The 27,654-nt window shown below is 35.9% G+C and overlaps 1 protein-coding gene and 1 long non-coding RNA gene across 2 annotated transcripts in view; one reads left to right on the forward strand and one right to left on the reverse strand.

Moving 5' to 3' along the window:
* Nucleotides 1–25,211, forward strand: part of LOC147833390 (uncharacterized) — a 76,963-nt gene extending 51,752 nt beyond the window's left edge. Inside the window, exon 7 of the transcript XR_015511574.1 lies at nt 24,529–25,211. The gene's annotated coding sequence lies outside the window, so the exon portion shown is untranslated. The remainder of the gene's footprint in view (nt 1–24,528) is intronic.
* Nucleotides 1–27,654, reverse strand: part of LOC147840339 (uncharacterized) — a 328,044-nt gene that overhangs the window by 47,832 nt on the left and 252,558 nt on the right. The gene's annotated exons all lie outside the window — the stretch shown is intronic.

Raw genomic sequence — 27,654 nt, forward strand, 5'->3', positions numbered from 1 at the left:
CTATTACCTGCCCATTATTAAGATATTCAATGTTCACTAGTGTATGATTATAAAGTTAGAAAGTATGATCTTATACTGCATGCCTAATCCTACCCAAAACCTAAACCCAACTTCTACCTTACTAACTTTTAATTAACAACTAATTAATAGTTTATTAAGCTAGTAAGATTAGTTAATGGTTTGTTGATACTGTGAATTGTGCAACCGTGACAAAATATAGGGTTACCAATGGAACAAACTTACTCATACAATTAATATCACAAATTCACTCCTTTCGTATAAAAGAGCCTTTCACCCTTACAAGTCTATGGCTTCTGATTGACTGCACCAACCTGAAATATATGCCCTTTAAGCAAAAGGAACAACATTTATGAGGCAGTTCATGTTATATTTTATTGCTGGTTTAAGTTTGTTTGAGTTTATAAAGTATTTTTTGAGTACTGAACCCCAATTCAAGAATTAGTCTTGTTTGCCAGAAATATCTGGCTCAAGTCATAGCGAATATAACGAATTAACAGAATGAACAAAGTTTTATAGAAAGGGACTTTGGCTTACCCCAAAATTTAAGTAGGTACACTGAGTAGGTAATTACATCATAACAATGTTCTGTATTGTTTTATATGTTTAGTGTGCATGTAATCCAGATGTACTGCATTCTCCATGTTGTCATTATCATGTTACTTTTGTCAGTGCCATTTGCAATTTTTTTCTTTGTGGCTTAATGGGAAAGTAAAAAGCAAAGAAGCAACCTTGGTTACTTCCTGAATGACGTTCTTCTTGAATGTTTTTGTCATTTGAATGAAGAATTCAGTAAATCATTCATACTGATTTTTTCTTTCTGAATAAGTTTGTAATCACTGTATTTTAAGTTGCAATGTAACTATTCAATTAACCAACTCAGGCTCCTTCTGATTATGTACCCCTATATAAATTTCTGGAGAGAGCAAAATATGTCCCAGGAGGTATGTTTTTTTGTAGTTTTTGTTTTGGCGAATCCACCAAAGGCCGCTGTTTACGCTTTTTCAGATCTCAAATTTTTGTCACAAGTGCCATTGACGCCTACTGTTCTCATGTAAATCCACCAAAGACCGCTGTCGACTGACTGACTTACTGATTGACCAAACAGCAGATCGGACTCAACCCATTGTCTCGCTCAATTCTCCTCTGCATCTCAAGACGTACACGTTGAGCTACCAGAGAAACTGGTAACAGCTAAAAAACTGTCCATATGGAGGTAAGCGGTCAGCTGGTGGGCGAGAAAAGGAGCAGCGTCATACTGCCCCATAGGGCACACATGCAGCCATACATATCCCTGACTAAATATTTTGTGATCTCCTGAAATGTATATAGGGCTACTTTTTCAGAATGAGCCTGTGTTGCATTTAACAGTTGCTAATAGCATAGTGTTTAGTGCGTCGACTCTTGGCACTCCGGTGCTCACGGTGACTCGATTTCTATTCCTGTCTCAAGTTCCCATCCCCATACTTTCCCTTCCCTGCTCCCCAAACTTTTTTTTCTCTTCTGTCCTATCAGTTAAAGGTGAAACCCTAAAAAATAAAAACTATTAATTTAACTACTGAGAAATGTTAATTACGTAACTAACTATAGTTATTTATAAATACTATAAGTACATCGAACAAGTAAAATAAAGAACATGTAATTTATTGTACATCTTAAAATAAACCAAATTTGTTTTTGAATGAATGGTTTGAGTAAACAATTCACTGAAACCAAACTGAACTTTTGAGTCACTCAGACTGTCAGATACTTGTTGGTCTAATCCTAAATGGCATGAATCCTAAGTGGCCACTATGTTTTTGTGTCTGTTCATTCCACAAGACTACAGTGTGTCCCTTTCCTTGTTTTAGCTTTCATAAGGAACTTTTTCATTATCGAATTTCTGTTTTAGATAAATTGTTTGAGTGAACAACTCTGACTTTCTAATAAATACAAAGTTACTTCTTAAATTAATTGTTAAAAAAATGTATTAAGTAACCCCTTAAGCCATCGCCATCTACTGGTGTACTTGTATAACCTGTAGAAAGAATCACTTAAAAAGATATTCGCTAAAAGTCGGTTCTTAATATGTGAAAACCTTGATATAAATCAAATTAATGTTAATAATTAAATTTATTAAGAAACATAACTTTGATAATGCTGATTAAACCAGTCATGGCAAAGCAGCAGATGTGAAATAAAGCTCATCTGGGGTGTTTGAAGAAGATTCAAAGAACTGTTATACTTTCTCTCTTTTTTTTTCTTGTTTGTTTTTGCTTTTCCCCCTCACCCCCTGCCTCCCACTCTCTCTCTTTCTCTCCATCTTTCTTTATTTCTTTCTTTCTTTCTCCTCATCAGTGTGTTGTGCTCAGTAATGACTCCCACTGTGGCAGCGGTGCCCCTTTAAGGCTGGGCCCCCTCCCCATGCATTATTCATCAAAATCAAATGAGGGAACAACAGGAGCAAGAGACATGGTGCATGCCACTTCCTCCTCAACTCCCCAAGGTGCCCAGCCTGCTGGCCCGTCTCCCCCTTTCTCTCTCCACCCTGGCCTGGGGGTTTTGGGGACCAACTTGGCACCTCTTTCATGGTTAATTCTATGGACCAGACCTGTCCTGTCCTCTTAATTTTCTCCTTCTTATCTGTTGCACACCTCAAAATTACAATTTTCCCTCGTTAAAAATGTTTACAGATAAATAAACAAATAGGACTTTTTTCAGTTCGGTATTATTGATCTATATCTGTAACACTCTTTTATCGGCAACTGACTGAATGCTGTATCGGTTAACTCTGGGCCTCTAACCTTTTTCCTATATTCCTAGATATGCTTGACTGCTGCTTTACACTTGCTCTGTTTTCAACCATACAAAGACTGACTGCATATGTGCAACTGGACATTGAGATTTATGGCTAAGCCATGACTTTATTTTAAATGTTTGTCATCAAGTATAAAGGACGACTCGATAAAGTCAACTCAAGCTCATTCTGATTGCCTACCTCTATATACATTTCTGGAGAGCGACAAAAACAGCCCAGGAGCTAGTTTTTGTTTTTGCAGTTTTTGTTTTTGTGAATCCACCAGAAGCCACTGTGTACGCTTTTTGAGATGTCAAATTTCTCTTAAAAAGCCCTTAAATTACTAATTTCCACGTCATTCTAAACCTTTAAGTATTTCATTAATATTCAGGACACTAATAAAGACGTTTTTAAACAAATCTGTGAATATGTGGCTTAAAATACATGATTAATAGTTTAATTTAACTCTTTTGAAGAGACATCATTGTTTTAAATGAAATAGATATTTCATTCAGGCTTTTATGCACATATAAAAGTTGGCCTGCAAATGTAAACAAAAGCTTACAATAACTTGATGGAGACAAAAAAAAAACAAAGCTCATTAATCACAGATATTCTTATGTGACACTCAAGAATAAACCTCATTATATTTTTACCCATCAGGCAACAATTCCTTTTGTGCAGAAATTTAGAAGATTGCGTTTAGATCAAGGTTTACTTAATTAAGGTGAGTTTGCAAGCAATATTTTTTTCAGTTGTGATATTTTGGGATTTTATGGTTTTCATTTTAAGTATTTTGTCAGTCCAGTGGTAAGAAAACATCCAAACTAAACTTTTAAGTGTTTCTTTTATAGTATTTTCATAGCAATGTGTGCCTGTAGATTTGAAATACATTATTTATTTGTTTAAGGCTGTTTTGCCTTTGGTAACACTTTAATTTAAGGTGTCTTTAATTGTTACACATTGTGTGTACTTACTATAGTAATTACAATTAATTATGCATAACTGCATGCAACTAACCCTAAGCCCAACCGACATTCTACCCTAATCATATAGTATGTAAATAATTAATGTGACTCTATCGTTAAATCAATAGGTTAACAAGCACCCCTAAAAATAAAGTTTGACCGCCTTTTCTTCTTTCCTGCACAGAGACATTAATCTCTGCACTGGTTGCCTTACATTTTTAAGATGAATCATATAACCTTGTGAGTCCATTGAACTTATATTATGTTAAACTAACTTAAAACAGCTTGTGTAGTTTATAATATTAAGTTAGAATATGATTAACTTAGTTTAATAAGTTACAATGAATTCATAACATCTGCTGTCAAGACAAATTGTTCATATAATTTTTTTACAGTGTGGACATTCAATGTATTTTCAGAATTAAAAACTGATAAACAAAATTCCATCTGTAAAGACGTTTGACAGTAATATATCAAATAAAAGTAAACAGTAATTTTAAACCTGACTTCCATCCAAAGTGTAGATCTTGTTGAAGAAGTTTATGTAAAATAGTTCATATTTAACAATTTTATTTCTATTTTATTTCCACATTTAAACATAAAATTTTAGAAATCGTCTAATACAAAATATTTTTGCAATAAAATAATCAACTATGGAAATATGGTCATAAATAGTAGATGATTTCTTTTACCCCATTCATGTCTTTAGAAGACTTCGACTGAGCTGCTTGATTCAATATGAATTTATTTTTGTCATCTTGAAACGTCAGAGTTTTGAGTGAACATGCCTTCAATGGAGAGACAGCAATCTCTCAGATTTGATTGAAAATATCTTCTTTTGTGCTCAGAAGATGAACAAATTTCCTATGTGCTGAAAAGGATAAGTAAATGATAACTAACCCTTTATGGATTACATTGTAATTGTGTTGAAAGTGCTGTTAGTGACATCACACACCTTTCGCACACAAAACAGTCTGCAGAACTTGAAAACGTCGCTGTAATATTTGCATGAGCACGGGAGGGGGTTGATAGACTATCCTGGTGCTGTTGCACAATGCCGGTACATTGATTACTTCAGAGAGAGAGAGAAAGAGGGAGGGAGGGATGATTTGATGAGTGTAGTTCTTGTATCCCCTGCTGTTAAAGGCTGCTATGAGAGCTGAACATTACCACCTGGGGCAATCGGAGTCCTTCTTCTAATACAATCAATTCAATCTGCACCTCTAATATAAACTTACCTACACCTTCAACAACTTCAACAGTGTTCATGCTCTTTACACTATAAGCTATTCAACATTCTGTGTATATCAACATCTTTATGTATTATCTTTTATATATATATATATATATATATATATATATATATATATATATATATATATATATATATATATATATATATATAGTTTGTTTTAAGTTATACAGTACAAATGTATGTCTATTTGTTCAATTTAAGCCAGTTTCTGTTTTTTGCCCTGTGTTTAAATTAACCAAAAGAATAAAAATTGTATTTGCCAGGCTAGTGCTTGGTGGATGCTGAGGTATCTGAATGGTTGTTAGACTGATGTTAGATGGTTTAGGTTGTTCTGGGTCATTGTTAGGAATTGTAAAATGATTGCTCTGATGTTTTTTAAATAGTTGTTGTCTCGCAATTTATTTATTTTTTTCTATTTTTTATTGTATTTTCATAATACTACATGTACCATGTAGAACTGCAATGTATTTATTTATTTAATCAACTTTTGGTATTTCAATTCAAACATTTTCATTCCACGTCCGTGTAATAATAGAACAGGTGTTAGTCATTATTTGCAATGTAGTTTTATTTCATTTCATATTTAATAATAAAAACACTAAAACATGTTTTGCGTGATTTGTTGCTATTTTCACACCAGCACAACTCTAATTTTCTTGCTTTTGCGCCACAAACATAGCAAATCCATTTGTGCCACTTCGTGGACTCATGGGTGTGCTAGTGTGTTAAAAAAGCAGGTGTGTTAAGGCGCATTGTTGGTGCGTTGCTATCTGAGAAACTGGTCGCACGATTGACCAAGTAAAAGCTGGTCTAAAGATTAGCGTAGAGCGCTTTAGTTATGCGCCGATGCAGGTTCAAACACTCAATACCAACACAGGCTCATTCTGAAAATGTAGTCCCCGTGGACATTTCTGGAGACCAAAAAATACAACCCGGTAGGTACGTATTTTTGCAGTTTTTGTTTTCAAAAATCTGCGAGTGGCTGCAGTGTGTGCTTTTTCTCTTGCGAGTGCCGTTCGCGCCGCGCTGTTCTCGCTTAAACCCACCAGAGACCGCTGTCAACCAATCTTCTGTCTGACTGACTGAACGGCTGACTGAGCGACCGGCCAATCAACTGACCCACCCTCCTTCTTCCCTAAACCCAACCAATTTTACAGATTGACCCCCCCACCCACTTACTTTCCTAAACCCAACCAACGATTTACAAAAGCCGTCCAGAAAACGAAAAGCCCTCATCTGATTTTTCAGATTTTACCATATTCTCACCCTGTTATTCGCTTGCTCATTTTATTTTTTGGATTCTGTTTTTGTCTTACCTGATTTCTAGAACTGCTCTTCCCCGAACACAAACCCAGTCGTCAACGTCGTGGCCAACTCCTCTCTGCTCCACTGGCGTACACGACGAGCCGGACAAACTGGTTGCGGCAGGAAAGCTCTCCACACAAAGGTACTGTAAGTGGTCAGCTGGTAAGCACGAAAGAAAGTGACATCATACCGCCCTGTATCGTTCACTTAAAAAAATAAACGTCTCGGGAAACGTCCACATGCAGGACTACATTTTCAGAATGAGCCTGTGTTGCTTAATACACACAGGATGTACAGCAGTACACAGCTATCTTTACATATGAAAAAAAGAATTAAAATGTTACAAAAAGTTTTACTGTTAGTAAAAAATTAAATGTTAGTAAATTATTATTTACTACATAGATATAAAAATTACTGCCTTCATGCCTCATGTCCGGGCTCAGTTTATTCATGACAATTTGCATTTTTATTACAAAGTTATTTTTAGCAATATTATTTATTTTTTATTTTATACATATTTATATTTGTTTTAATAAAAACAAGTTTAGATTTATCCAACTGTTGGGTTTGGAGATGCATTCATCACCATATTGGGCATAAGAATAGGACGTGTGTTTGGATATAACACACTTTGTTATTGTTGTTCATTTATTTGTTTGCTGGAAATTAGAACTGAATTTAGAAATACATTTCAAACAAATCTTTATGCGTAACAAATGAAATTAAACATGTAGGCTAATCAACCCAGACTCATTTTTAAAACGTAGTCCAGCGGACGTTTCTGGAGACTGCAAAATACGTCTCAGGAGGTACGTATGGCTGCATTTCGTTTTTTTAAGCGAACGCTATGGGGCGGTGTGACGCCGTTCCCTTTCGCGCTTGCCGGCTGACCGCTTACCTTCGTGTGGAGGGCTTTCCCGCTGCAGTCAGTTTGTCCGGTCAGCTCATCGTGTGCGTCGGCAGACTTCAGATGCAAAGAGAAGTTGACAAAGGCATCTGGGTTCAAGTCCAGGGAAGAGCGGTTCCAGAAACCAGGTAAGACAAAAATAGAATCCAAAAAATAAAGCGAACAAGTTCATAACAGGGTGAGAACATGGTGAAATCCGAAAACTTGGTAAAAAAAAAAACAGACGAGGGTTTTTCTTTTTCTAGACGACATTTCTATATTGTTGCTCGGGTTTAGGGACGTGAGCGGGCGGGCGGGTCAATCGATAAAACTGGTTGGGTTCATTGAAGGAGGAGGGTGGGTCAGCCGATTGGCCGGTCGCGCAGTTAATCATTCGGTCAGTCAGACAGCGGCCTCTGGTGGGTTGACGCGAGAAGAGTGCAGGTGCGAACGGCACTCGCGAGTGACGTTCGAGATAACGACAAAGCGCACACAACGGCCTTTCGCGGATACAAAAACTGCACAAATATGTACCTCCCGGGACGTATTTCGTGGTCTCCAGAAACGTCCACTGGACTACGTTTTCAGAATAAGCCTGGGTTGAGGCTAATGGATGTCTTCAATGGAGTGCTTACAACACCTTTCCTTATCCACAAATGTAAAGGAGTAAAGTAAAGAGTAAAAGTAAAGAGAAAGTAAAGAGGTTGATTGAAGGAGGCTCGTTCTTTATCCTCACAAAGATGGTCTGTGAAGTGGATTCGAACATGCCCTTAATGCTTTTGAAACATGTGCTTTAGACTCTGCGCCTAGATCTTTAAAATAGAGCCCTAGTTTTTGCTATGTAAATTTTGTGTGGTCATTTGCTAGGATGTTATGTGTGCCTTTCTTCACATTGCTGTTGACTTTTGGGTTGTTGATAGGATGTTTTGTTGCTAGGATGATCTGGCTACTAGTGGTTATATAGTAGAGTTGAGGTATTAGATGGTATGGAATGAATAATTTTTGGCATTTGGCATTTTTCTGTTGAGCATGTTTTGTCCAGCATTGACATCAAGACACAAAAAAGGTTTATGTGCTGTATATTTTGAAATTGAATTCACAGGATATCTGTGTGTGCTGGGCTAAATGTGCTCGTATGAATTTATAAATTCACCAAGGAGTCAAAATAGCACAAGGAAATCTGCTTTCTCACAATCAAATGATATCTGCTTCAAGAAGACATGTGACTAAGGCGACGCAGTGGCACAGTAGGTAGTGCTGTCACCTCACAGCAAGAAGGTCGCTTGTTCGAGCCTTGGCTGGGTCAGTTGACATTTCTGTGTGGAGTTTGCATGTTCTTCCTGCATTCACTTGTATTTGGTCTGTTGCCTTCTTATTACAGCTAAAGCAGAGCTCATTTGGAAGTGGACCAAGCCATCTTAATATGTGGTCATTGGTCTGCTTCCAAATTAACTTTGGTAAAGTTTGACTAAAATATTAACATAAATAAGTGTGTGGACCATGTTTAGGAGCCACTTATTCAGGCTTGTTCAAATGTGCCAATTTTAACAAACAAGCCTTTCATCTTTGAATACACTATATAAGCTTGATTGCAATTGTAAGGATGCTTGTCCTCTAATTTGTTTTCCTACTATGTCCAGTTGGAGACAACCCAAACTAGAACTGCCACAAGTTCTCAAGGCTCATCAGCTGAGTTAGATAATCTGGGTCACACACCCGTCCTCGCAGATACGGCACTGTATATGCAGCTCCATCGGTATGGTGTGGGCTATAAGTGGAGCAGAATTGGGTTAAGATGATGACAGTGGCTTAGACTGAGCGATGTGATGGGTCTGTCAGCAGGCTAATCTGACTCTAATGGGTCTGACCTGTACAGGACCCAGCTGGCCTCCAGGACCCAACTGATTGGCTCTATTTATTATAGGCTAGAGGGCCGGGGACGGCTTGCATAGTCATTCCACTTTCAGGTCCAATTCCGGGAGTCCTGATGAGCTCTGCCTGCCCCCCTCCACCCTCCGCCTCCTCGTTTCTCCTTCGCTCCTCTCTCCTCCACACCTTTCTCATCATCTTTTGTTTCTTCCTAATGGTTCAATTAAAGAGGTTAATTCCGAGACGGCCCTCCTCAAATCAGCTCTCATCACCTTCCCCTCTTCAGCCTCCTGACCGCCGCACCCAAGCCGCATTTATTATTCATCCCAATCAAATAAGAGCAAAGGCGGGCTGGAGCAAGCTGCTTTTCTCCCCGCACCCCCTTTTCCTCTCCGCTCTTTCCTCTCCTCTTTGGAAGAATTGCCTTTTATTGAGTGAGTCGGCACGCACTCTCGATCTGGAGCGCACACACACTCCAGGACCCCCCAGCTTCCCACAGCCCGTCCCTTTCCTGGAAAATGAGCAATTCTCTCATTGTAATAACGCGCCTCTGTCATCGGCCCATTATCGGCATGATAAAAGATGAAATATTCGCGGCGGCTGGCCTCCTAACCTGATCTGGGCGCGATATTGGAGCTTTGGAAAATGAGTTTTATCTGCTTTAATATACTCCTTGGCAGACTGACCCTTGAAATTAAACATTATTACAGAGCGGATATTTAAAAAACCGGGGCCACAAATTACATCAAAATGAAAATATTAAGGAACATTAGGAATATATCAAGTGGCGCCGAGCTGGATGTGGGGAGAGGTGGCTGGGGCGCAGAAGCATCGCCGGTGTCACAGCAACGGAGAAGGGAAATAATAACAATTCAGCCAGTGCCGCTGTCATGTGTCGGGATAAACTAATTATCCTCTCCGACACTCTCATCGCCGGGCTTTATTAGGAGACGAGGATCCTGTAGAAGTGTGTGGGTGAGTGCTTTTGTGGAACTCCGTCAGGTGTGGAGTTGTTGACACCCTTTCTGTCTTATCTCTTCTTAAAAACTTTCAGACAGATGCCGTGTGCTTGCGGAGAGGGTCTGCTCCTGAGTTTTATCAGTTTAGGTGCTGAAGGATGTAAACAAAATACATGCAGGACGAAGTCTTTCCGCAGCCTTACAGGTGATTTGTCATGAAGTGATGGGATGATGCGCAATGCAATAAAATCCCAGAGAAAATGTGATTTGAATAGATTTCTGACGGAGAGTCTCCTCTAGATGTAGGGATGAGCGAGTGTTCGCCCTGGAGGACAGAATTAGGAACTTTTACTTTTGGCCAGGCCTGTTTCGTTCTCTCTTATCTCTGGTGGTTGGATCCGCTCATGTAGCGTGTGGCTTTTGGCATCGCTCAGCGATAGAAAAACCTTGTGCCAACGTCAAATGAGTATTCAACACAGCACTGCCGACTTGGGATGCTTTGAGGCACACGAACACGCAAATACATGCATGTTTCTAATCCAAAATGCCTGGATTTGGCTGTTATCGTCGCCAAAAACGTCAAGTAAACATTGAGAGAGAGCATTTCAGACCAAAGCGATATCAGAATGAGGGAACCTGAGCCCGTCACGTGAGTGATACGTGGATCTTCCCTCAGTGAATGATCTTAGAACGCACGGGAGAGCCTGTGATAAGAAGAGGGACAAAATTAGCATTCGTTCCAACCAGAGAGAGAAAAATAAAACAGAGAGACCAAATGACTAACCGAAGGAAGACTAACCGCAGGGGTTTGCGACTGGAAGGGGGAAAAGCAGTGGAGAAAAATGGATCTCCTTTCCTCCCACTCTTTTTCTTTTTTCTCTCTCTTTCTCTACCCCGCTCAGGCACTTGATTCATTATGCTGATATACACAGTATTTGCTTCCTGAACGGGGCTCCTTCTTTTCCTCCCCACTCTTATAAAGACACACACACACACAAAATAGGTGCTGGTGCCATAAATATAGCAAATGACAGAGCCTAGCAGCAGAGCAAGGTCAGCCACGGCCCCTGATGACAGTGCTGTGAGCACCGCAGTGCGTTCTTGCTAGAAATACACACAGATAGCTCATTAGCAAGGGCCCCTGAGGCCCCCAACCTCTTGTACTCACACACACACTCCCATATATAAAACTTCAGTACAGTAAATAAACATACTTACCCATATGCGTACAGCAACATAACCACACGACACAGCAATATGCATATGAAAATATAGCCACAACTCACATTAATGACTTAATGCTTCTCGCAGACTGACTGTTTGTGGGTGAGATGGAGAAAGAGAGAGAGACATGGCCACCGCTGTCACTAGATAAGCGTTTCTCTGTGAGGGTGTCATGTTTACATTGGCACCCAAATACCCTGAAAGGCATTATGTCAGCACACTAATATACACATGCAAACACATTCCTCACTGTCACGGATTTGCCCCCCGGCTGGCAGGCTTTTATTTACCTTTTTCTTGAAGAGACACAGAAAAGGTGTGCTTGCACACATCATTTGCAAGTTTTTCTGTTGAACTTTGCAATCGTTTGTAAATCAGAGCTGTCTCAGAAGTGCTTTTGAAATCAGATGTGCCATTTTGAATATCAAAATAAGCATCTTGTTTTAGCGCACAGAGAAATTAAATTTTAATCATATTTGAGAAACAGCATTCTCTTAAATTAGTTTTCAACTGAACACCTGCTTGACAAGGTGTTAGTTCTGTTCATTTCCATACAGTAAATGCGAATATGGGTTTATTTAAAAAAATTAATTTAAGCTCCAAAAATAAAAGTAATATGTTAAAAGAAGTTGAAAGGGTCATACAGCAAGCATATTAAAAACAGAATTATATTTGAGAGTTACTTCATTTATTCAATGTTTACACTGTAAAGTCAAGTAGTCAGAAATATAGGGGTTCCTTGCAAACAACTTATTTAAGCTATAGGCTAACCAAAGTAAGATTTATAGATTAGATTTATTTAAGTGATTTAAATTACTTGCTGAAAGCACACAAATAATTGCCTTAATGTTTACATAAATTTTAAATTTACCATAATATAATATTATATACTATAATTTAAATTCATGCATTTGGCAGGCAAGTTTATGCGGACAATTTTTAGCAGACAATTTACTGTGAAGTGTAGTATAATATATTTAAAGTGAAATGCTCCTTATTTATTTTATTCATTATAGGTCAGAAATACTATATGTCCATTCCAAACAAGTTATTTAAGCTGAGCTAACAAAAGCATTTACTGTACTTTGAATTTCTCAGTTGAAAATATTAAATTGATTTGAATTACTTGTTGAAATCATGCTCGCTAATTGCCTTCACGTTTACATATAATTTACATTCATGCATTCAGCAGACAATCTAATCAAAACCTAATTACAAAGAGATGGTCAAGTTATAGTCTAATTACAAAGTTATGGTCATTATTAGAAAAAAAAAATTACATGCCAGAATTGCTGGGATTGAGAGGATACGTGAAGGCAAAATCTTTTCTGTTGTTGTTGTTGGTTATTTGCTTTTAGAGTAAGGCAAGTGCTCACAGAAGAGATGCATTTCAGCTGCTTGTGAATGTCAGGGATTCAGCATTTGTTATGGTGATTGAAAGATCATTCCACCTGCAAGGAATAGTGAATAAACAGGTTGAAAAAATGTGTGGTTGTGATGGTACCAAAAAGCATGAAAAGACTTGTATGTTACTCTAGTAAATGAAGTACTTTAGTTACTTGTAATCTTTGTTGACTTATCCTCAACCTAGATTATAAAAATACATGTAAATTAACAACTTTTCTTATTTTGTGATTCTTGGGGGTTTTCATTTATTTCTGCTTTTGAGTTGCATTAGGGTACTTTCATCTGTTCTCCAATAACCTTTGATGTTAAAAAGTGACATTTCCCCTTGCCATTTATAATAGTTTAAAGTGATATATGGCCTTGGTTGGTATTGTAAATTGGGGTACCAAAGCCTGGTATTAAACTGCCTGTCATTTTTCTGTTATTTTAAAGCCTACTCTGTATATTGTGTATTATACAATATATTGTTTCAAACTAGGTGACACGGTGGTGCAGTAAAGTGCTGTAGCCTCACAGCAAGAAGGTCACTGGTTCGAGCCTCGGCTGAATTTTCAACATCAAAATTAAACTGAAGAAATAAAGGTTCCATAATGCAAATGCATGTTAATTAACTGATTTTTAACTGTGTAACCAAAACTATTAAGCAACTCTTGAGCATAATAACCTCACTGTTCCCAAAAATGCAGACATAAACTTTATTATTTTTTTATATAATAAACAAAAACAAATGTTCCACTACTCTTTATTCTTTATTGATGTTTCCACATTAAACCTTTTGCTTCAAAAAAATCTTTCAATCCCACAAAACAAAACGTTTTGCAAAAATTCCATACAGGAACCATTTTGGTTCCCTAAAAGAATTCTACAGTTTTTAAAGAAGTTCTTAAAAGAAACTTTTTTTTTTTTTTAATTTAAAGAACCTTTTTGTGGAACGGAAAAGTTCTTGAAATTTGAAGGTTCTTCATGGAACCATCGATGCCATTAAAAGTTTCAAAGAATGAAGGTTCTTTTTAACAGAAAATTTTCTTTATACTAAGACAAAATGGCTCTTTCAGGAACACTCTTCTTAAATGTTCTTTCAGAGTTCTATGACACTTGTGGAAAAAACAACATTTTGGTATTTTTATTTCTTGCTTATAATCTGCTAACATCTGCTTGTAAAATCACCCCCTGAAATCATAAGGTAACTTATGCTTGAGTCTTGTCAAGTTGTTATAGCCTACTTTTTTTTTTTTGCATATCCTACCTGATTTTCAGCTATTTTCATTTTGTTGTCTGATAAGGGCTGCTGTACGGCTAACACACCCACTGAGCAGCTGCCCTCGGGCCACTTTGGCACTGTGTCGGACACTGAGATTTTTACTCAGCTCTGTCTTTCTGTCTCCCCCTACCCATATGGGTGTCAGTCTGGCCTCTGGCCCGTCAGACAGGCAGTGGGGTGTGACGGGCAGCCCAGGCTCCTTCCTCAACCCCCTCCTCTGCTTTATCCTCCTCACCCCACGTGGCCTGGCACCCACCACTGACCATCCGGCGACTCCTGCCAAATGCCACCTTTCACAAACCCCCCACCTAAAATGTCCTGGACAACCGTGGCCTCCTATTCTCTATTGCTGAACAATTGAGATCTTCTGATTTTACCTCTTATTTACCTGCCAGTTGCCTGAATTTAATTCATATAGAGATTGTGGATAAAAGTAGTGGAGTTTAAAATAATCTGTCAGAATTTTAAAAAGAAAAGAGGCACCATGTAACCATATAGATTCCTAAAATTGTATATATATGCTTCATTTTGTTGAAAATAATAAGAAATTTATGTTAAAAGAAACTTCAAAAATCACTTTAAAATAATACACAAACATTTTGACCATAAAAGTTAATATTAAATATTAGGAGTTCTACTGCAAATGCAACAGGCATTCACAACCATTGATGCACAGTAAAAATGTTTTCTTTTCTTAGTTTCTAATCCAGATATCTAAAAATTCTTAAGTTAAGAAGCATTTTTTTAAACATTTTTGTTTTGTGTTTTAGAAAAAAACAAGTTAAAATTAAGTTGGTTTCTTCCAAAAAAATCTGCCAATGTAGTGAGTAAAATAATCTAAAAACAGTTTTATAAAAGTTTATAAACTGATTACTTTGCTTGTTTTGAGGGGAAAAACATAGCTTACAATTGAATTGAATGCTTTTTGATTTAAGACATTTGACATATTTAAACTAGAAACAAGACAAAAACTGTAATTAAGAAAACCTAGTGCTGTGTGAATCTGTCATCTGTACTTTTTATCTCTTATTTTATTTATGCATGATCATCAAACAAGAATCTATAGCAACAAAACAATATATTAATGCCATTTTCAAACAGTTTTATAGTTTTCTTTCGCTACTTCTTTAGGTTGTTATCTAAAACTTTGATAAAATAAAGTGGTATAAACTGTAATCAAATAAAATACATTAAAATGAACAGTATTTAAGGGCTACTTTTTAAACAGTCTTTTTACTGGCTTTGCAAGAATTTTTAAGATCTGTGGCTTTCTTTCATTCCACAAAATAGTCTTTATAGTAGAAAATATTCTTTTGATGCTGCATATATCATATACAGTGTTCAACAACAATGTCATTTCCAATTCACAAAGATGTAGTAACTTGATCAAGAGTGTCAGTAAAGACATACTCTATAACAGGGGTGCCTAATTTTTTTATGAAGGGCCGAAAACCAAATTTGACACAGCCATGTTAAGTTTCCTTTATGAGCATGATGATATTAGTGTTATCTACCAGTCAGAAATTAGCTGGTTTGTTGATATATGTGACAAAAAAAGCTAAAAAAATAAAAAACTAAGAAAACGTAAGAGAAAGTATTTGAACCAAAGTATATAGGTGACCATCGTCAAGTGGTTGTACTTGACCATCCTATTACTCAGTTAGAGACCTATAAGTACTTAGCAAGTAACATTGACAGTTCTTTCACATGGAAAACACACAGAGTGGGTTTGCTCTCGTTTACACCAGAGATTGTATTTTTTGCGAAGGTTACTTCTTTTTGCAGTTAACAAGAAGCTTATGATGTTGTTTTATAAGGCTGTTCTTGAAAGCATTGGCAGGTATGGTATCACAGTGTGCGTTGGCAGCCTATACAGTGTAAATCTAAGCTGATGCATCTCTTAAAGACAGGATGGAAAATTGTTGATTATTTTAATCCTCAAGTTTTATATGAGAACTGTGTCCTTAATCAGGTGGAAATAATATTCTGAATGATCAAACTCATTATTTGTTTCCACATTATAAACTACTTTCCTCTGGTAGAAGATGTAGAGTCCCTATAAGTGTAGGTTGAACTAATATAAGAAAGTCTTTGTACCAGTTTCAGTGGGTTTATTTAACAAGAGTTTAACTTAATTAGCATTATAATTATTGTAACTACTGTATTTTGTATAGTTTTCATTGTTTGTTTTTATGGAGTGCCTGCAGCAATATGGTGATGCCTATAACAAATCCCCTGTCAAGGACATTACCGTTTAAAACTACTATTACTACTGCTACAAATATTTAACAGTATGGCACTTTTTAACTTCATTTTTGATCATATAAATCAATGCTTAGAATGAAACCTCGTTAAACAAATTGATTTACATACTTACGATTGCCTAATTTCCCCCACAATTCCAAACATGTAATATATGTGAATTAAGCTAAATTGTTCGTAGTGTATTTGTTTGAATGAGTGTGCATGGATGTTTCCCATTTGATGGGTTGCAGCTGAAAAAGCATCTGATGTGTAAAAACCTATTCTGGATAAGTTGGCAGTTCGCTCCGCTTGGGTGACCCCAGATTAATAAAGGGACTAAGCCGAAAAGAAAATGAACGATTAAATGAACTTATGTTTGCTAATTTTTGTGGAACTAACTAACAAAGACGATTTCTGCCTTTTACTACAGCTCAGTCTACTAAAAATAATTATGTCTGTCATGTTTTTATTCTCTTTGCTTATTCTATATTGCAAAACAATGCTATAACACAGTACCTGAGTACAACTCTTCCTCTGCCAGTTCGACAGTCCCACATTCCCCAGACTATGAGTGAAGGTGGAACTCTGTCATTCCCTTGGTGGGTGATGCGGAGGGGTGACCGTGGTTGGATGAAGTGTGTTTATGTCGCTGTGTGTGTGTGTGTAAACCCCGCCCTTTCTTTAGCCCCATGGAGATGCATCGTCAGGGTCAGGGGATATAGAGAGATGAACACAGGGAGGCTGCACTCCACAACTTGAAAGGAATTCTAATGAAGGCAGGCAGTCGTGTAGCCTATTCCCCCGACAACAGGCCTCAAACAAATAGCTGCATTTGATGTCCCTCGTTTTATACTTTGGAAAATTGCGTTTGTTTGTGTGTGTGTGTGTGTGTGTGTTTATTTATTGTCGTTGTTTGTGTGTTCATTTGGAGTTTCTATGAAACTGGAGCAACACGAAAAATGATAATGAGCATTTAAAACACATTGAGAAGATTTCCGCCATCAGGCATTGATCTGTAATTCATAGGACATTTTATTCATCTTTTTAGTCATATTTGTAGAAACATGAGAGGTAACACAGGAGGATTGGATGTAGTTGATTTATGTTTGATTGTGGCAGTGATTATGCATTATTTCAGTCATTAGCGTAAGTTGTGCATTCTCGTTTTGCCTCGCAAGTCTGCACTACCACACATGAGCCACACTAAATTATGACAACTCAGCACTTGGTATTAAATTATGCATACTTTGCATCTGTGAATTATAAGAGCAACCTTAAACTTGTTGCATTTAGACGTTTATAATTCTATTATGTAATGTTTTTATTCAGAATTTCACACAATGTGTACAATACATGTAGGTTCTTTACAGTAATACAACAACTGCATTGTATCATTTACAGTAATACAACAATTAGGTTGTCAAACAGCACATTTTTGCATATGTTTAGTTAGTTTCATTGTGTTCATTTTGAGTTTATATGAATTTTGGGCATGATGTGATTTCTTCAGCACAGGTTTCTAATTCATCTGTGTCAACTCATCTTAAACTTCTTGTTGTCATACTTTTATATTTGACATATTTTTATACTTATATTAACAATTATATACTGTAAAAAAATATAGGTTCCAGTTCCGCAGTTCAGTTTTTTTTTTTTTTTACAAATTTAAGTTGATTGAAAAAAAAAACAATTTAAGCTGTCCTAAAAAAACTCAATAATTGTGTTGTTTCAGTTCACATTAATAAGTAATTTAAATAAAATGACAACATTTTTTAGAGTAGTTTTATATTTTCATATTTTATATGAATTATTTCATACAGAATTTTTAGCATTACACAGTCTTTAAATGAATGCAAGCCATTTCAGATGCGATGCTGTCACTCTTTGATGAGTATATACTTTTTTAAAACAGTAATACAACTCATACTTGCTTTCTATTAAGTGTTGCATTTGTGTTCTTATGTAACTGGAGGAAGATAAATATTGACATGATTTCTACGAATCATGCATTGATCTCAAATTCAGCTGATGAATTCATCTTGAACATCACGCTGACTTGACTTTATATGTTTATTTTAACATTTGTGATTTTATATTTTCATATTTTATTGAAACTTTCAGAAATCACAATGTAAAAAAGTGCTCCATTCTAAAAAAAAAGTTCCTTATGTCCTAACACAAATCGATTAAGTTAACTTAATTGTTTTTACAAATTTAAGTTGATTGAACAATAAGTTCAATCCCCCAAAAATCTCAAGAAATGTCTCGATTCGGCTCAATATAAATAAGTATATAAAAATATATATTTTATAAAAGTTGTGCAAAAATAGTTTTGAGTGCATTTTTGCAGCTTTAAACAGTCTAAATATGACGTTCAGTCTTTTCTTGAATTGTTCTTACTTTTGTGATGTAGATAAGATGTACTTATTTTAAAAGTACACCTGTTATCCAATAGAAACAGAAGTAGTTTTCTTCCAAAATCCCATGTTTCGCTGCTGGGGAGTCCTGCAGGCCTAGTGCATCTATTGGAAACTTCTTGTCACTTCAATACATTAATAACTTAAAAGCAAATACAAAGAATCAAATAAAAGCCTCAATGGTCACTTTTCCACCCTGTTACATTAATATTAATATCGCTACTCAACACCCCTATGTTTACCCCCATTTTTTCCCTTTGACAACCTAGGGGTGCGTGTAGAACAGCTCGTATGAAGCGAGATGTCTTTCACGTTGCAGTCCAGCAGCTTCGGCTTCGCTGGAGCGTGTAGCGCGTGTCCGCGAGCCTCGCTGCGCTCATACACACTGCGCTTGTCACTCCAACACAGCTTGTGTAAACAGTAAATAATAAACAAGCGCTTTAATACATTATTGAGGAAATCACTTTAGGCAAGCGAGGCGGTAGGAGAGCCGATCTAGAGCAGAAGGAGGCAGAATGACACTGCTGTTTAATTCACAATCTGTAATCAGCACGTTTAAATAAAAAAGGCGTAATACGATACACTAACACAGAGAGACTCCTGATTATATGTAAGTCACGTGCACGTGTATGAAAATGGGTTACTGTATTAGTGTTGTAACAGCTAGCCCAATTAAGTGAAAGTTTTAATTATATATTCTTGTTATACCAACCAAAAGACAGAACGTTAGCTAATACCAGTTTGTAATCGATTCCGGGAATAACATCATTTGAAAATTGATTCGAATTACGCCGAGTTTGAAAAGTTAATCCCCAATTTATAGCTACAGTAACCTACCCAGCAAACAATTAGACGTCTAGCCTAATGGACATCTAAACGTATGCTTTGCTAAAACAAGTCTAAACTTGGGCTGCCAGTGAAAATCTAATCTAAGAATAGCCCAAAACTAGTCTAGTCATCAAGATAAGACAGAGTTATATGTGTAGTCATTCATTTCTGTTTATTTGATGACTAGTCTAGCTTTGGCCTATTCTTGATGTCTGTTAGATTTTCACCCCAAATTTAGCCTTGTTTAGCCAAGACAACTATGTTTAGACGTCTATTAGACATCTATTAGACGTCAGTTTAAAACAAAAATGTTTGCTGGATATCCTTCAAAACAAAATGCAAGTCATAAGTAGGATAACATTAATCTTACACACAAGTTTTTAAAAAGCGTTTTGTTTTCCTTTTTTTTGTAACAAATTTGCAAATTCAAATATTAACGAAATCGTTTGCACGGCATGTTGGCAGCAGCAACGTGATGGGATCATTAATAAACCACTCGATTCTTTATTGCTTTAGCACATTCAAATTATTTTATAAAAAATTGTAATATTTAATTTTTTCTAAATATTGACAATCAAGCAATTCTAAAATTATTTGCTTGCCACTTGAAAATTGTTGACAGAAATTCTTGTCAAAAATGCTGATTTTTCCTTCAAGTTATACACACTTTGGAAGCAATGTATGTTTGAAAACACAACAAGAATCAAATTTACTTTATAAAAATATACTTCTGGGACCTGTGCGTGCAGACTACATCGTGTAGTTATTGAAAGGAATAATTGTATTGTTTTCATATTCTCTTCTCTCCTAGTGGTTAAGTAGCCACTGCTTCATCCCAACAAACCCCCAGGGTTCCAGTATAACTCAATTCACTCTGGCTTATTATATTTATAACTAGTATATAATATCAGGGACACTCTTTGAGCTTCCCTCATTCTCCCGAGCTCATTCTTTGCAACTTTTGTTTCCTTGACTGTATTTAAGGCCAAATCAGGAATTTATTTAAAGCAAAAATTAATCAAACATTTTCTTATCAAGGTTTTGCTGTGTAGGCTACATTCAATGTCAGGCGTTGTCATCTTCATGTTGACTTTGCAAATACTCAATATGTCAAATCAAACATTAGATTATCCTAATGCACCTCAGAAGACTTGCTTAGTTTAATTTTGTTATTTGAAGGATGAATGCTTTTGACGTGCCTTTAAAATATTGGCCGCAATCATAAAAACAGCCTGTAGATGGCAGTCAGAACCTTGACAAGCAACACAGCTGAAACCCCACTGACTGTGAGTGAATCCGAGAAAACGTTTATGTGTTCAATTTACATGCACTTCTTTCAGAGACAGAGGCAGTCCTAAAATATTCAGACTGGCATCTTCTCGGATATGGAGCACTTTAAAAAGACATAAATTAAGATTCATTCACACGCTACCGGGATGTAGGTTACAACAAGTTTGAAGTTATTCAAAAGTGATAATGGGGATTATGTGCAGTTAGCTTTGGTTTAGCAATACATTTGTGTTTTTGTAAAGATTTGTATGCAGTTTAGCTGCTTAATTAAAAGCAGTTTAAATGTACTTAAAATCTTACCTGCAAATTTGTGTACACTATAAAAATGTAATGTAACCTAAAATATATATTGAAGCCAAGAGAGTGGTGTTACACACAGTTTGTTTTAATGTCTGTTTTTTGTGACATAGATTTAACTTTGATATACTATTTGTCTGCTAAACATCTGAATTATTTAAGAATTAAGAGATTTAGTTTATTCTCAATACAAAATAAATTTAATTTAATTACCGTCAATGCTACTTTTACAACATTATTATTTTTTTAATGTTTTTTTCTCAACATTTTAATTTAAATAAAGAATAGATTTGAATAGAAGTGCATTGGAAATATACATAGTCTGTAGTGATATTAATTTAGTTTTATTTACAAATGTAAATGAATAGCTATTAACTCTGTTAATGTTAAGAGTCAAATTTTAAAGAATTCATTTAGCATCCATTAACAATTACAATTTTGATCTATTGGTAACACTTTATTTTGATGGTCCATTTGAGTATTAGTAGACTGTCTGCTTAATATCTGCTGATACTGCTCCTTCAAAAGACATTTTACTGACTATAAGAAACTTTGCAAGTACATGTCAACTCACTGTACACTAGCCCTAATCCCAACCTAACAGTATAATCAGTGTAATCTAATTAGAATTAGTTGGCATGTAGATGCAATAAACTTTAATTCAACAAACGGACCAAAAAAAAAAATAAAATGTGACCTATCTTTTTTTATCTCAGACATCTTTTTTGTTATTTAAATCCTTTATTATTTGTTATTGCTCTTTATAGACTCACAATTTTGATTCATGCATGACAGCAATTTCATTCCAGTAGCTAATTTCTAATTGGATAAACTGTTCTCTTCTACTTTATGTGGTAAGTAATATCCAAGTTATTTATTTCCTGTCCTCAAATCAAATACATAATTTAATATGACTTTACCAAGCTACTGTACTTATATGGGGTTACACTAATAAAAGTCTGTTTTAAAGGTAAAGTTAAGTAGATGTAACTCTTTACAATCTACAGAGCTTGCATTGTGATGCTATATAATTTTGCGCTCACTAGTAGAACTTTATAGCATATTTTTAAAATAAATATTTGATTTTAATTGTGAAGGAACATTTGTGCAAAGTTAACATTTGTTTGGCTGTTAAAGGTACTTTACAGAACCATCAATTGCAATAAAGATCCTTTATTTTGTAAAAGTGTATACTAAAAATAAAGGTTCTTTATTGACTGATGATTTAGTGAGAATCATTTAAGACGGAATATAATTTATAGTAGAAAAAAAGTATTTAAAATCTTTAAACTAATGAATTTTTTTAAAACTGTTCATGCAAGCATTCTTTAGCAAATAGATAGTTCTTCAATAGCAAAAAACTTAATTTCAGTACCATTATTTTAAAGAATGTACCATTAAAATTTTATCATAGACTGTTAATAATAAAGGTTTAAAAAGAGTTTTTTACAGTGATGCCACACATAAATCAGATTTGGTTCTTTGAAGAATCTTTCATTGATCTCTTTTTTAAAATAGGCATTTATTCTATGTGTGAAAATATTTTATAGCATTTTTAAAGAAACTTTTTACATGATCATTCTTAAAAATAAATGTTCATTAATTAATTAACTAAATTTTTTTCTGCTTAGTCCCTTTATTAATCTAGTGTTGCCACAGCGGAATGAACAGCCAACTTCCAGCAATCCAGCATATGATTTACGCAGCAGATGTCCTAAAATAAATACACTTTTTTTGTTTTTATTTCTCAAAATTTACAAATTTCTTTTTGTAGCCCAAAATGTGTCCTATGGCATCACTGTGAAAACTGAGTGGCCTTTTACTTGTTCCAGGAAACGGCTCAAAGAATGTTCCATCAAAGATCTCTCATTTTTAACAATCAGGGTTCAACTTAAACCGTTTTCCAGAACCCCTGATACGGTTCAAGGTGAGTTTAGTGCTGATCACAGAACAGGCGTCCAGTCTGCAGCACATGTGAGGGTCGAGTCGCCCTGTTCATCCCCAACTCAGACAATACTGGGACGGAGGGGGACAATGAGGAGAGTGGCTGAAAAGGGACCGGCTGGGGTGTAGAAGGGGCACAGACGGCAGCAGAGAGACGGAGGGGGTTGACAAGAGGGGTCAGTGATCGGGGTTAGTATGTGTATTTATACGTGCATGTGTGTATGTGTGTGTGTGCGTTTTTGCAAGGAGACTCGGTCACGCCCTTCTCTTCACACTCTACTGCCTCATTATTGACGGCCTGAACTGATACCCCAACAATGAGCCCACAGATGTCACAGAGACCAAGCGACCCCCTGACATATTCACCCACACACCCCATAACACTGGCTTTATCTCCCACTCAGCGCTCTGTGTGGACACCAACTGCTGGTATATTTTGCACATATGCGCACCCACACAGGACAGAGCAGGGCGCAGAGTGAAAAGCATCCCGGCGCAGGGGGTGATATCATGACTCAAATCAATAAAAGACAAGTCATGCAAGTATAACAGAATCATTACTCTTTGGGAGTCTCTGTGTGTGTGTGTGCGAATGCTTGAACGACAGCTGTTATCTTTAAATGTATCTGCTCTTCCTTCTCTTAATGAAGCCCCTGACATCAAAAGCTTCTCGTTTTGGGCTTGAAAGATGAATTTGACAGAGGTGTTGTTTCGACTGACACATAAATGAGATAAATGTGCAGTCCATATTTCAATATCTGAGAGTGCAGTTGTCATGTTGGATGGAAACTGGTGACGTCTTTTGCTAAGAAAAATGTTTATGATTTACTTGACTTGAAGTGACATGTTCTGTGTGTGTAGCAAAATTATAAATAAATATTAATAATAATATATGCACTATATGCACTACTGTTTAAAAATGTGTGGTCTAAAAGATTTTGTATGCTGATTAAAATGCATTTATTTACTCAAATGTAATGTTATGAAATGTTATTTACAATTAGAAGAGCTGTTTATTAAAATATATGCATTTAAAATATGATTTATTAGTAGTCATTGTGATCATAAAGATTTGGTGTTTAAGAAATACTTATTATTATTATGCTGTGCAACAGTTCAGCATTAAGCATTAATATGAGTTATAGTTAGACCAAATTTTGTTGTCATTTTAATTATTTGACTATTTGTTTTTTGATTAGAAAATAATAATCAATTTTGGGATATATATATATATATATATATATATATATATATATATATATATATATATATATATATATATATATATATATATATACATTTAAGAGACTATATATTTTACTATATATTCTATTTTACTAATATTATATATATATATATATATATATATTTATATATATATATAATATTAGTAAAATAGAATATATAGTAAAATATATAGTCTCTTAAATGTATGAAAATCTCTTTGTGTTTAAGCATTTAAGACAAAATGAAAAATTGTCTAAAAATAAAGCATGTCCAAATGAAAGGACATTTTGTTACCAGTATTCAGCAACTATATGCATTTGGCTTTAATACAGTCTTAAAAACTTCTTTTCCAGGATTGGGACCACAAATCTTTGGTACTGCACTTCAGAGAGCAGATTCTGCATAATATACCTGTGACATGCTTTTCCAGGAGATCAGCAGGTTCAGGAATTGCTCCCTGTCCGCCACACAGTGTTCTCGACTAAGAAGCCTGATGCTGGTGTTAGGCTATTCTTTAAAGATAGCAGCTCCTTCTGGACTGTGGTGACTGGAGCTGAGGTGAGCTTTGGATGTGGTGTGTTAAATAAAACCATATCAACTAATCTTTATATAGTTCTGCCTAATGCTTTTTTCCAAATTTCGCAATGTTACTTTTAACTCACTACTTAATCCCCTTCTTTCCACACTTGTGTGTTTCAAATAATTGGTTACATTTCTGGTTGGGGGAATTGCTATTCGAACTAACTGAAAGATCTTTTTAACCTTTGTGTTTTATATTTATAATTTTATGCTTAGTGTTATAAAATGACATTAGTATGAGAAGCATACAGTGCTCAGCATAACTGAGTACACCCCATTTTGAAAATGAATTTTTTATAGGTATAGGTAACAAATTTTGGTGCATGTAAACATAACAGAGTTATTAAACTGATATATTTATTAAAATAATATTTAAGTCACCAAACATAGAAATAAGGAATGGAAAATAGAAATAGAAGAATTAAAAAATAGAAAGATAATACAATTAAATTCATGTAAAATATTGGGAAAAAAAAAAACAAAAAACAAAATTTTAATAAAAAGCATCACGTGACGCAGTGGGTAGCACAATCGCCTCACAGCAAGAAGGTCGCTTGTTCAAGCCCTGGTTGGGTCAGCTGACATTTCTGTGTGGTCTGCATGTTCTGCAGTGTTTCTTCTCGGTGCTCTGGTTTCCTCCACAGTCCAAAGACATGCGCTATAGGTGAATTGAATAAGCTAAATTGGCCATAGAGTATATGTGTGAAAGAGTGTGTATGGGCATTTCCCCATGGGTGTATGGGTTGCGGCTGCATAAAACAAACAATGGATAAGTTGGCGGTTCATTTCACTGTGGCAACCCCTGATTAATAAAGGGACTAAGCCGAAAAGAAACTTTTAAAACTTTTTTTTTATGTAAAATTTTCTCTTAACATAATTTATATCACAATTATGAATCTAATAATTTATTAAGTTATTTTGTTAAATTAGCTCCATTGTTTTATATTCCTCACAGTACAGTAATATTCAACACACCTTTAATATTGATGTTAAAACACTTCACATATTGTTTATTGATAGAGAAGTTTCTTCCATAATTCCTGCAAAGCATCTTCTCCTTAATCCACTTACACCAATGTGTGCATCATTTAATTTATTAAAGAAATTACACTCACTGCTACAGTAGCCTACCATGGTTAGTTAATTATCCAGCTAACGCAATCTGGTTTCATGTTGCATGTGCAAACTACAAAATTCTGATTAAAAACATTATCTTAATCCTTTCACAATTGTTTATAATTGTAGAACGAAAGAATTTCTCATTCTGAGGTAATGATCAAAAGCGCTGCTGTTATCGCTCTCCTTTTAAACCTCAGGTCTATAGTTGCAAGCCTTTCTGTTTTCATGGTCTGTTTAAAGATTTAGTGAGGCCCGCAAACTACTACCTTTAATGACCAATTAACAGTAGTGAAGCTGTGTGTGCGGCAAGGGTTTGTTTAAGTCAACAAGAACGCGGCGCTGCTGACGGTTCGCCTTTAAACACCTTCTCTTCTCTGCTTATTAAAATCTGGGCAAACACGTGCAACCAGCGCTGACACAGCCTTGAGAGTGAAAGAAGCAGAGGGTTTCCAATGTGTGTGCGTGTGTAAAGTTGGTAAAATTGTGTTAAAGTTGGTTTAAATGAGTGAAGGCAGGTTATTAGCATGGCTCAATAATGTAGCCGTGGGGCAGGACACGGCTAGTCAAGGCCACAGTGTTTCCTGTGCTGCTCATTTAGTTTTAGAGAGAGTTTGTAGGTGCTGCACTGGTACGTGAAATGCTCTAGACCTGGTTATCTGAAGAGCTAATGAGCAGTAGCTTATACAGACCTTCAACAGACTTACAGAAACAAGCACATACTGTACATATTGGCCTAGTTGATATGTTGGATTTTTAAAAAAACTCTCTAATGTTGTTTATTTGATATTTTGTTGTTTGCCGTTGTGTATGTATATATATATGGCCTACAGCAGCGGAAGACCACACCGGGTGTCACTCCTGTCAGCTATAAGAACTGGAAACTGAGGCTACAATTCACACAGGCTCACCAAATTTGGACAACAGAAGATTGGAAAAACATTGCCTGATCTGATGAGTCTTGATTCGTGCTGCGTCATTCGAATAGGGTCAGAATTTGGTGTCAACAACATGAACGCATGGATCCATCCTGCCTTGTATCAAAAGTTCAGGGTGGTGGTGGTGTAAGGGTGTGGGGATACTTTCTTGGCACATTTTAGGCCCTTTAGTACCAGCTGAGCATTGTGTCAGGGCCACAACCTACCTGAGAATTATTGCTGACCATGTCTATCCCTGTGTGTCCACAGTGTACCCATCTTCTAAAGGCTACTTCCAGCAGGATAATGCACCTTGTCATAAAGCGTGAATCATCTCAGTCTGCTTTCTTGAACATGACAATGAGTTCACTGTACTCAAATGGCCTCCACATTCACCAGATTCCAATCCAATAGAACACTTTGGGATTTGGTGGAACTGGAGATTCACATCATGAATGTGCAGCTGACAAATCTGCAGCAACTGCGTGATGCTATCATGTCAATATGGACCAAAATCTCTGAGTAATATTTCTAGTACCTTGTTGAATTTATGCCACTAAGGATTAGGGCCATTCTGAAGGCAAAATGGGATCCAACCCAGCACTATAAGATGTGCCTATCTGTTCACACATAACTTAAATGTATTCCCATACCATGTCGGGTTAAGTGATGACAAATAAAAATACTATTCAACATTTACCCAAAACTTTGAATATTTTTCTTACCTAAATTAATAGCCAAATGAAACAGTATAAAATATCTGGAAAAACTTTTGTTTTTTACATTTAGTTGCCCTAAAAGTCCTTAAAGAAAAATAAAAAAACTACACTGTACAAAGTCTGTAAATATATATTTTACTGTTAGATT

The sequence above is a fragment of the Danio rerio genome, chromosome 16, assembly GCF_052040795.2.
Source record: "Danio rerio strain M-AB ecotype USA chromosome 16, GRCz13ab, whole genome shotgun sequence".
NCBI lineage: Eukaryota > Metazoa > Chordata > Actinopteri > Cypriniformes > Danionidae > Danio > Danio rerio.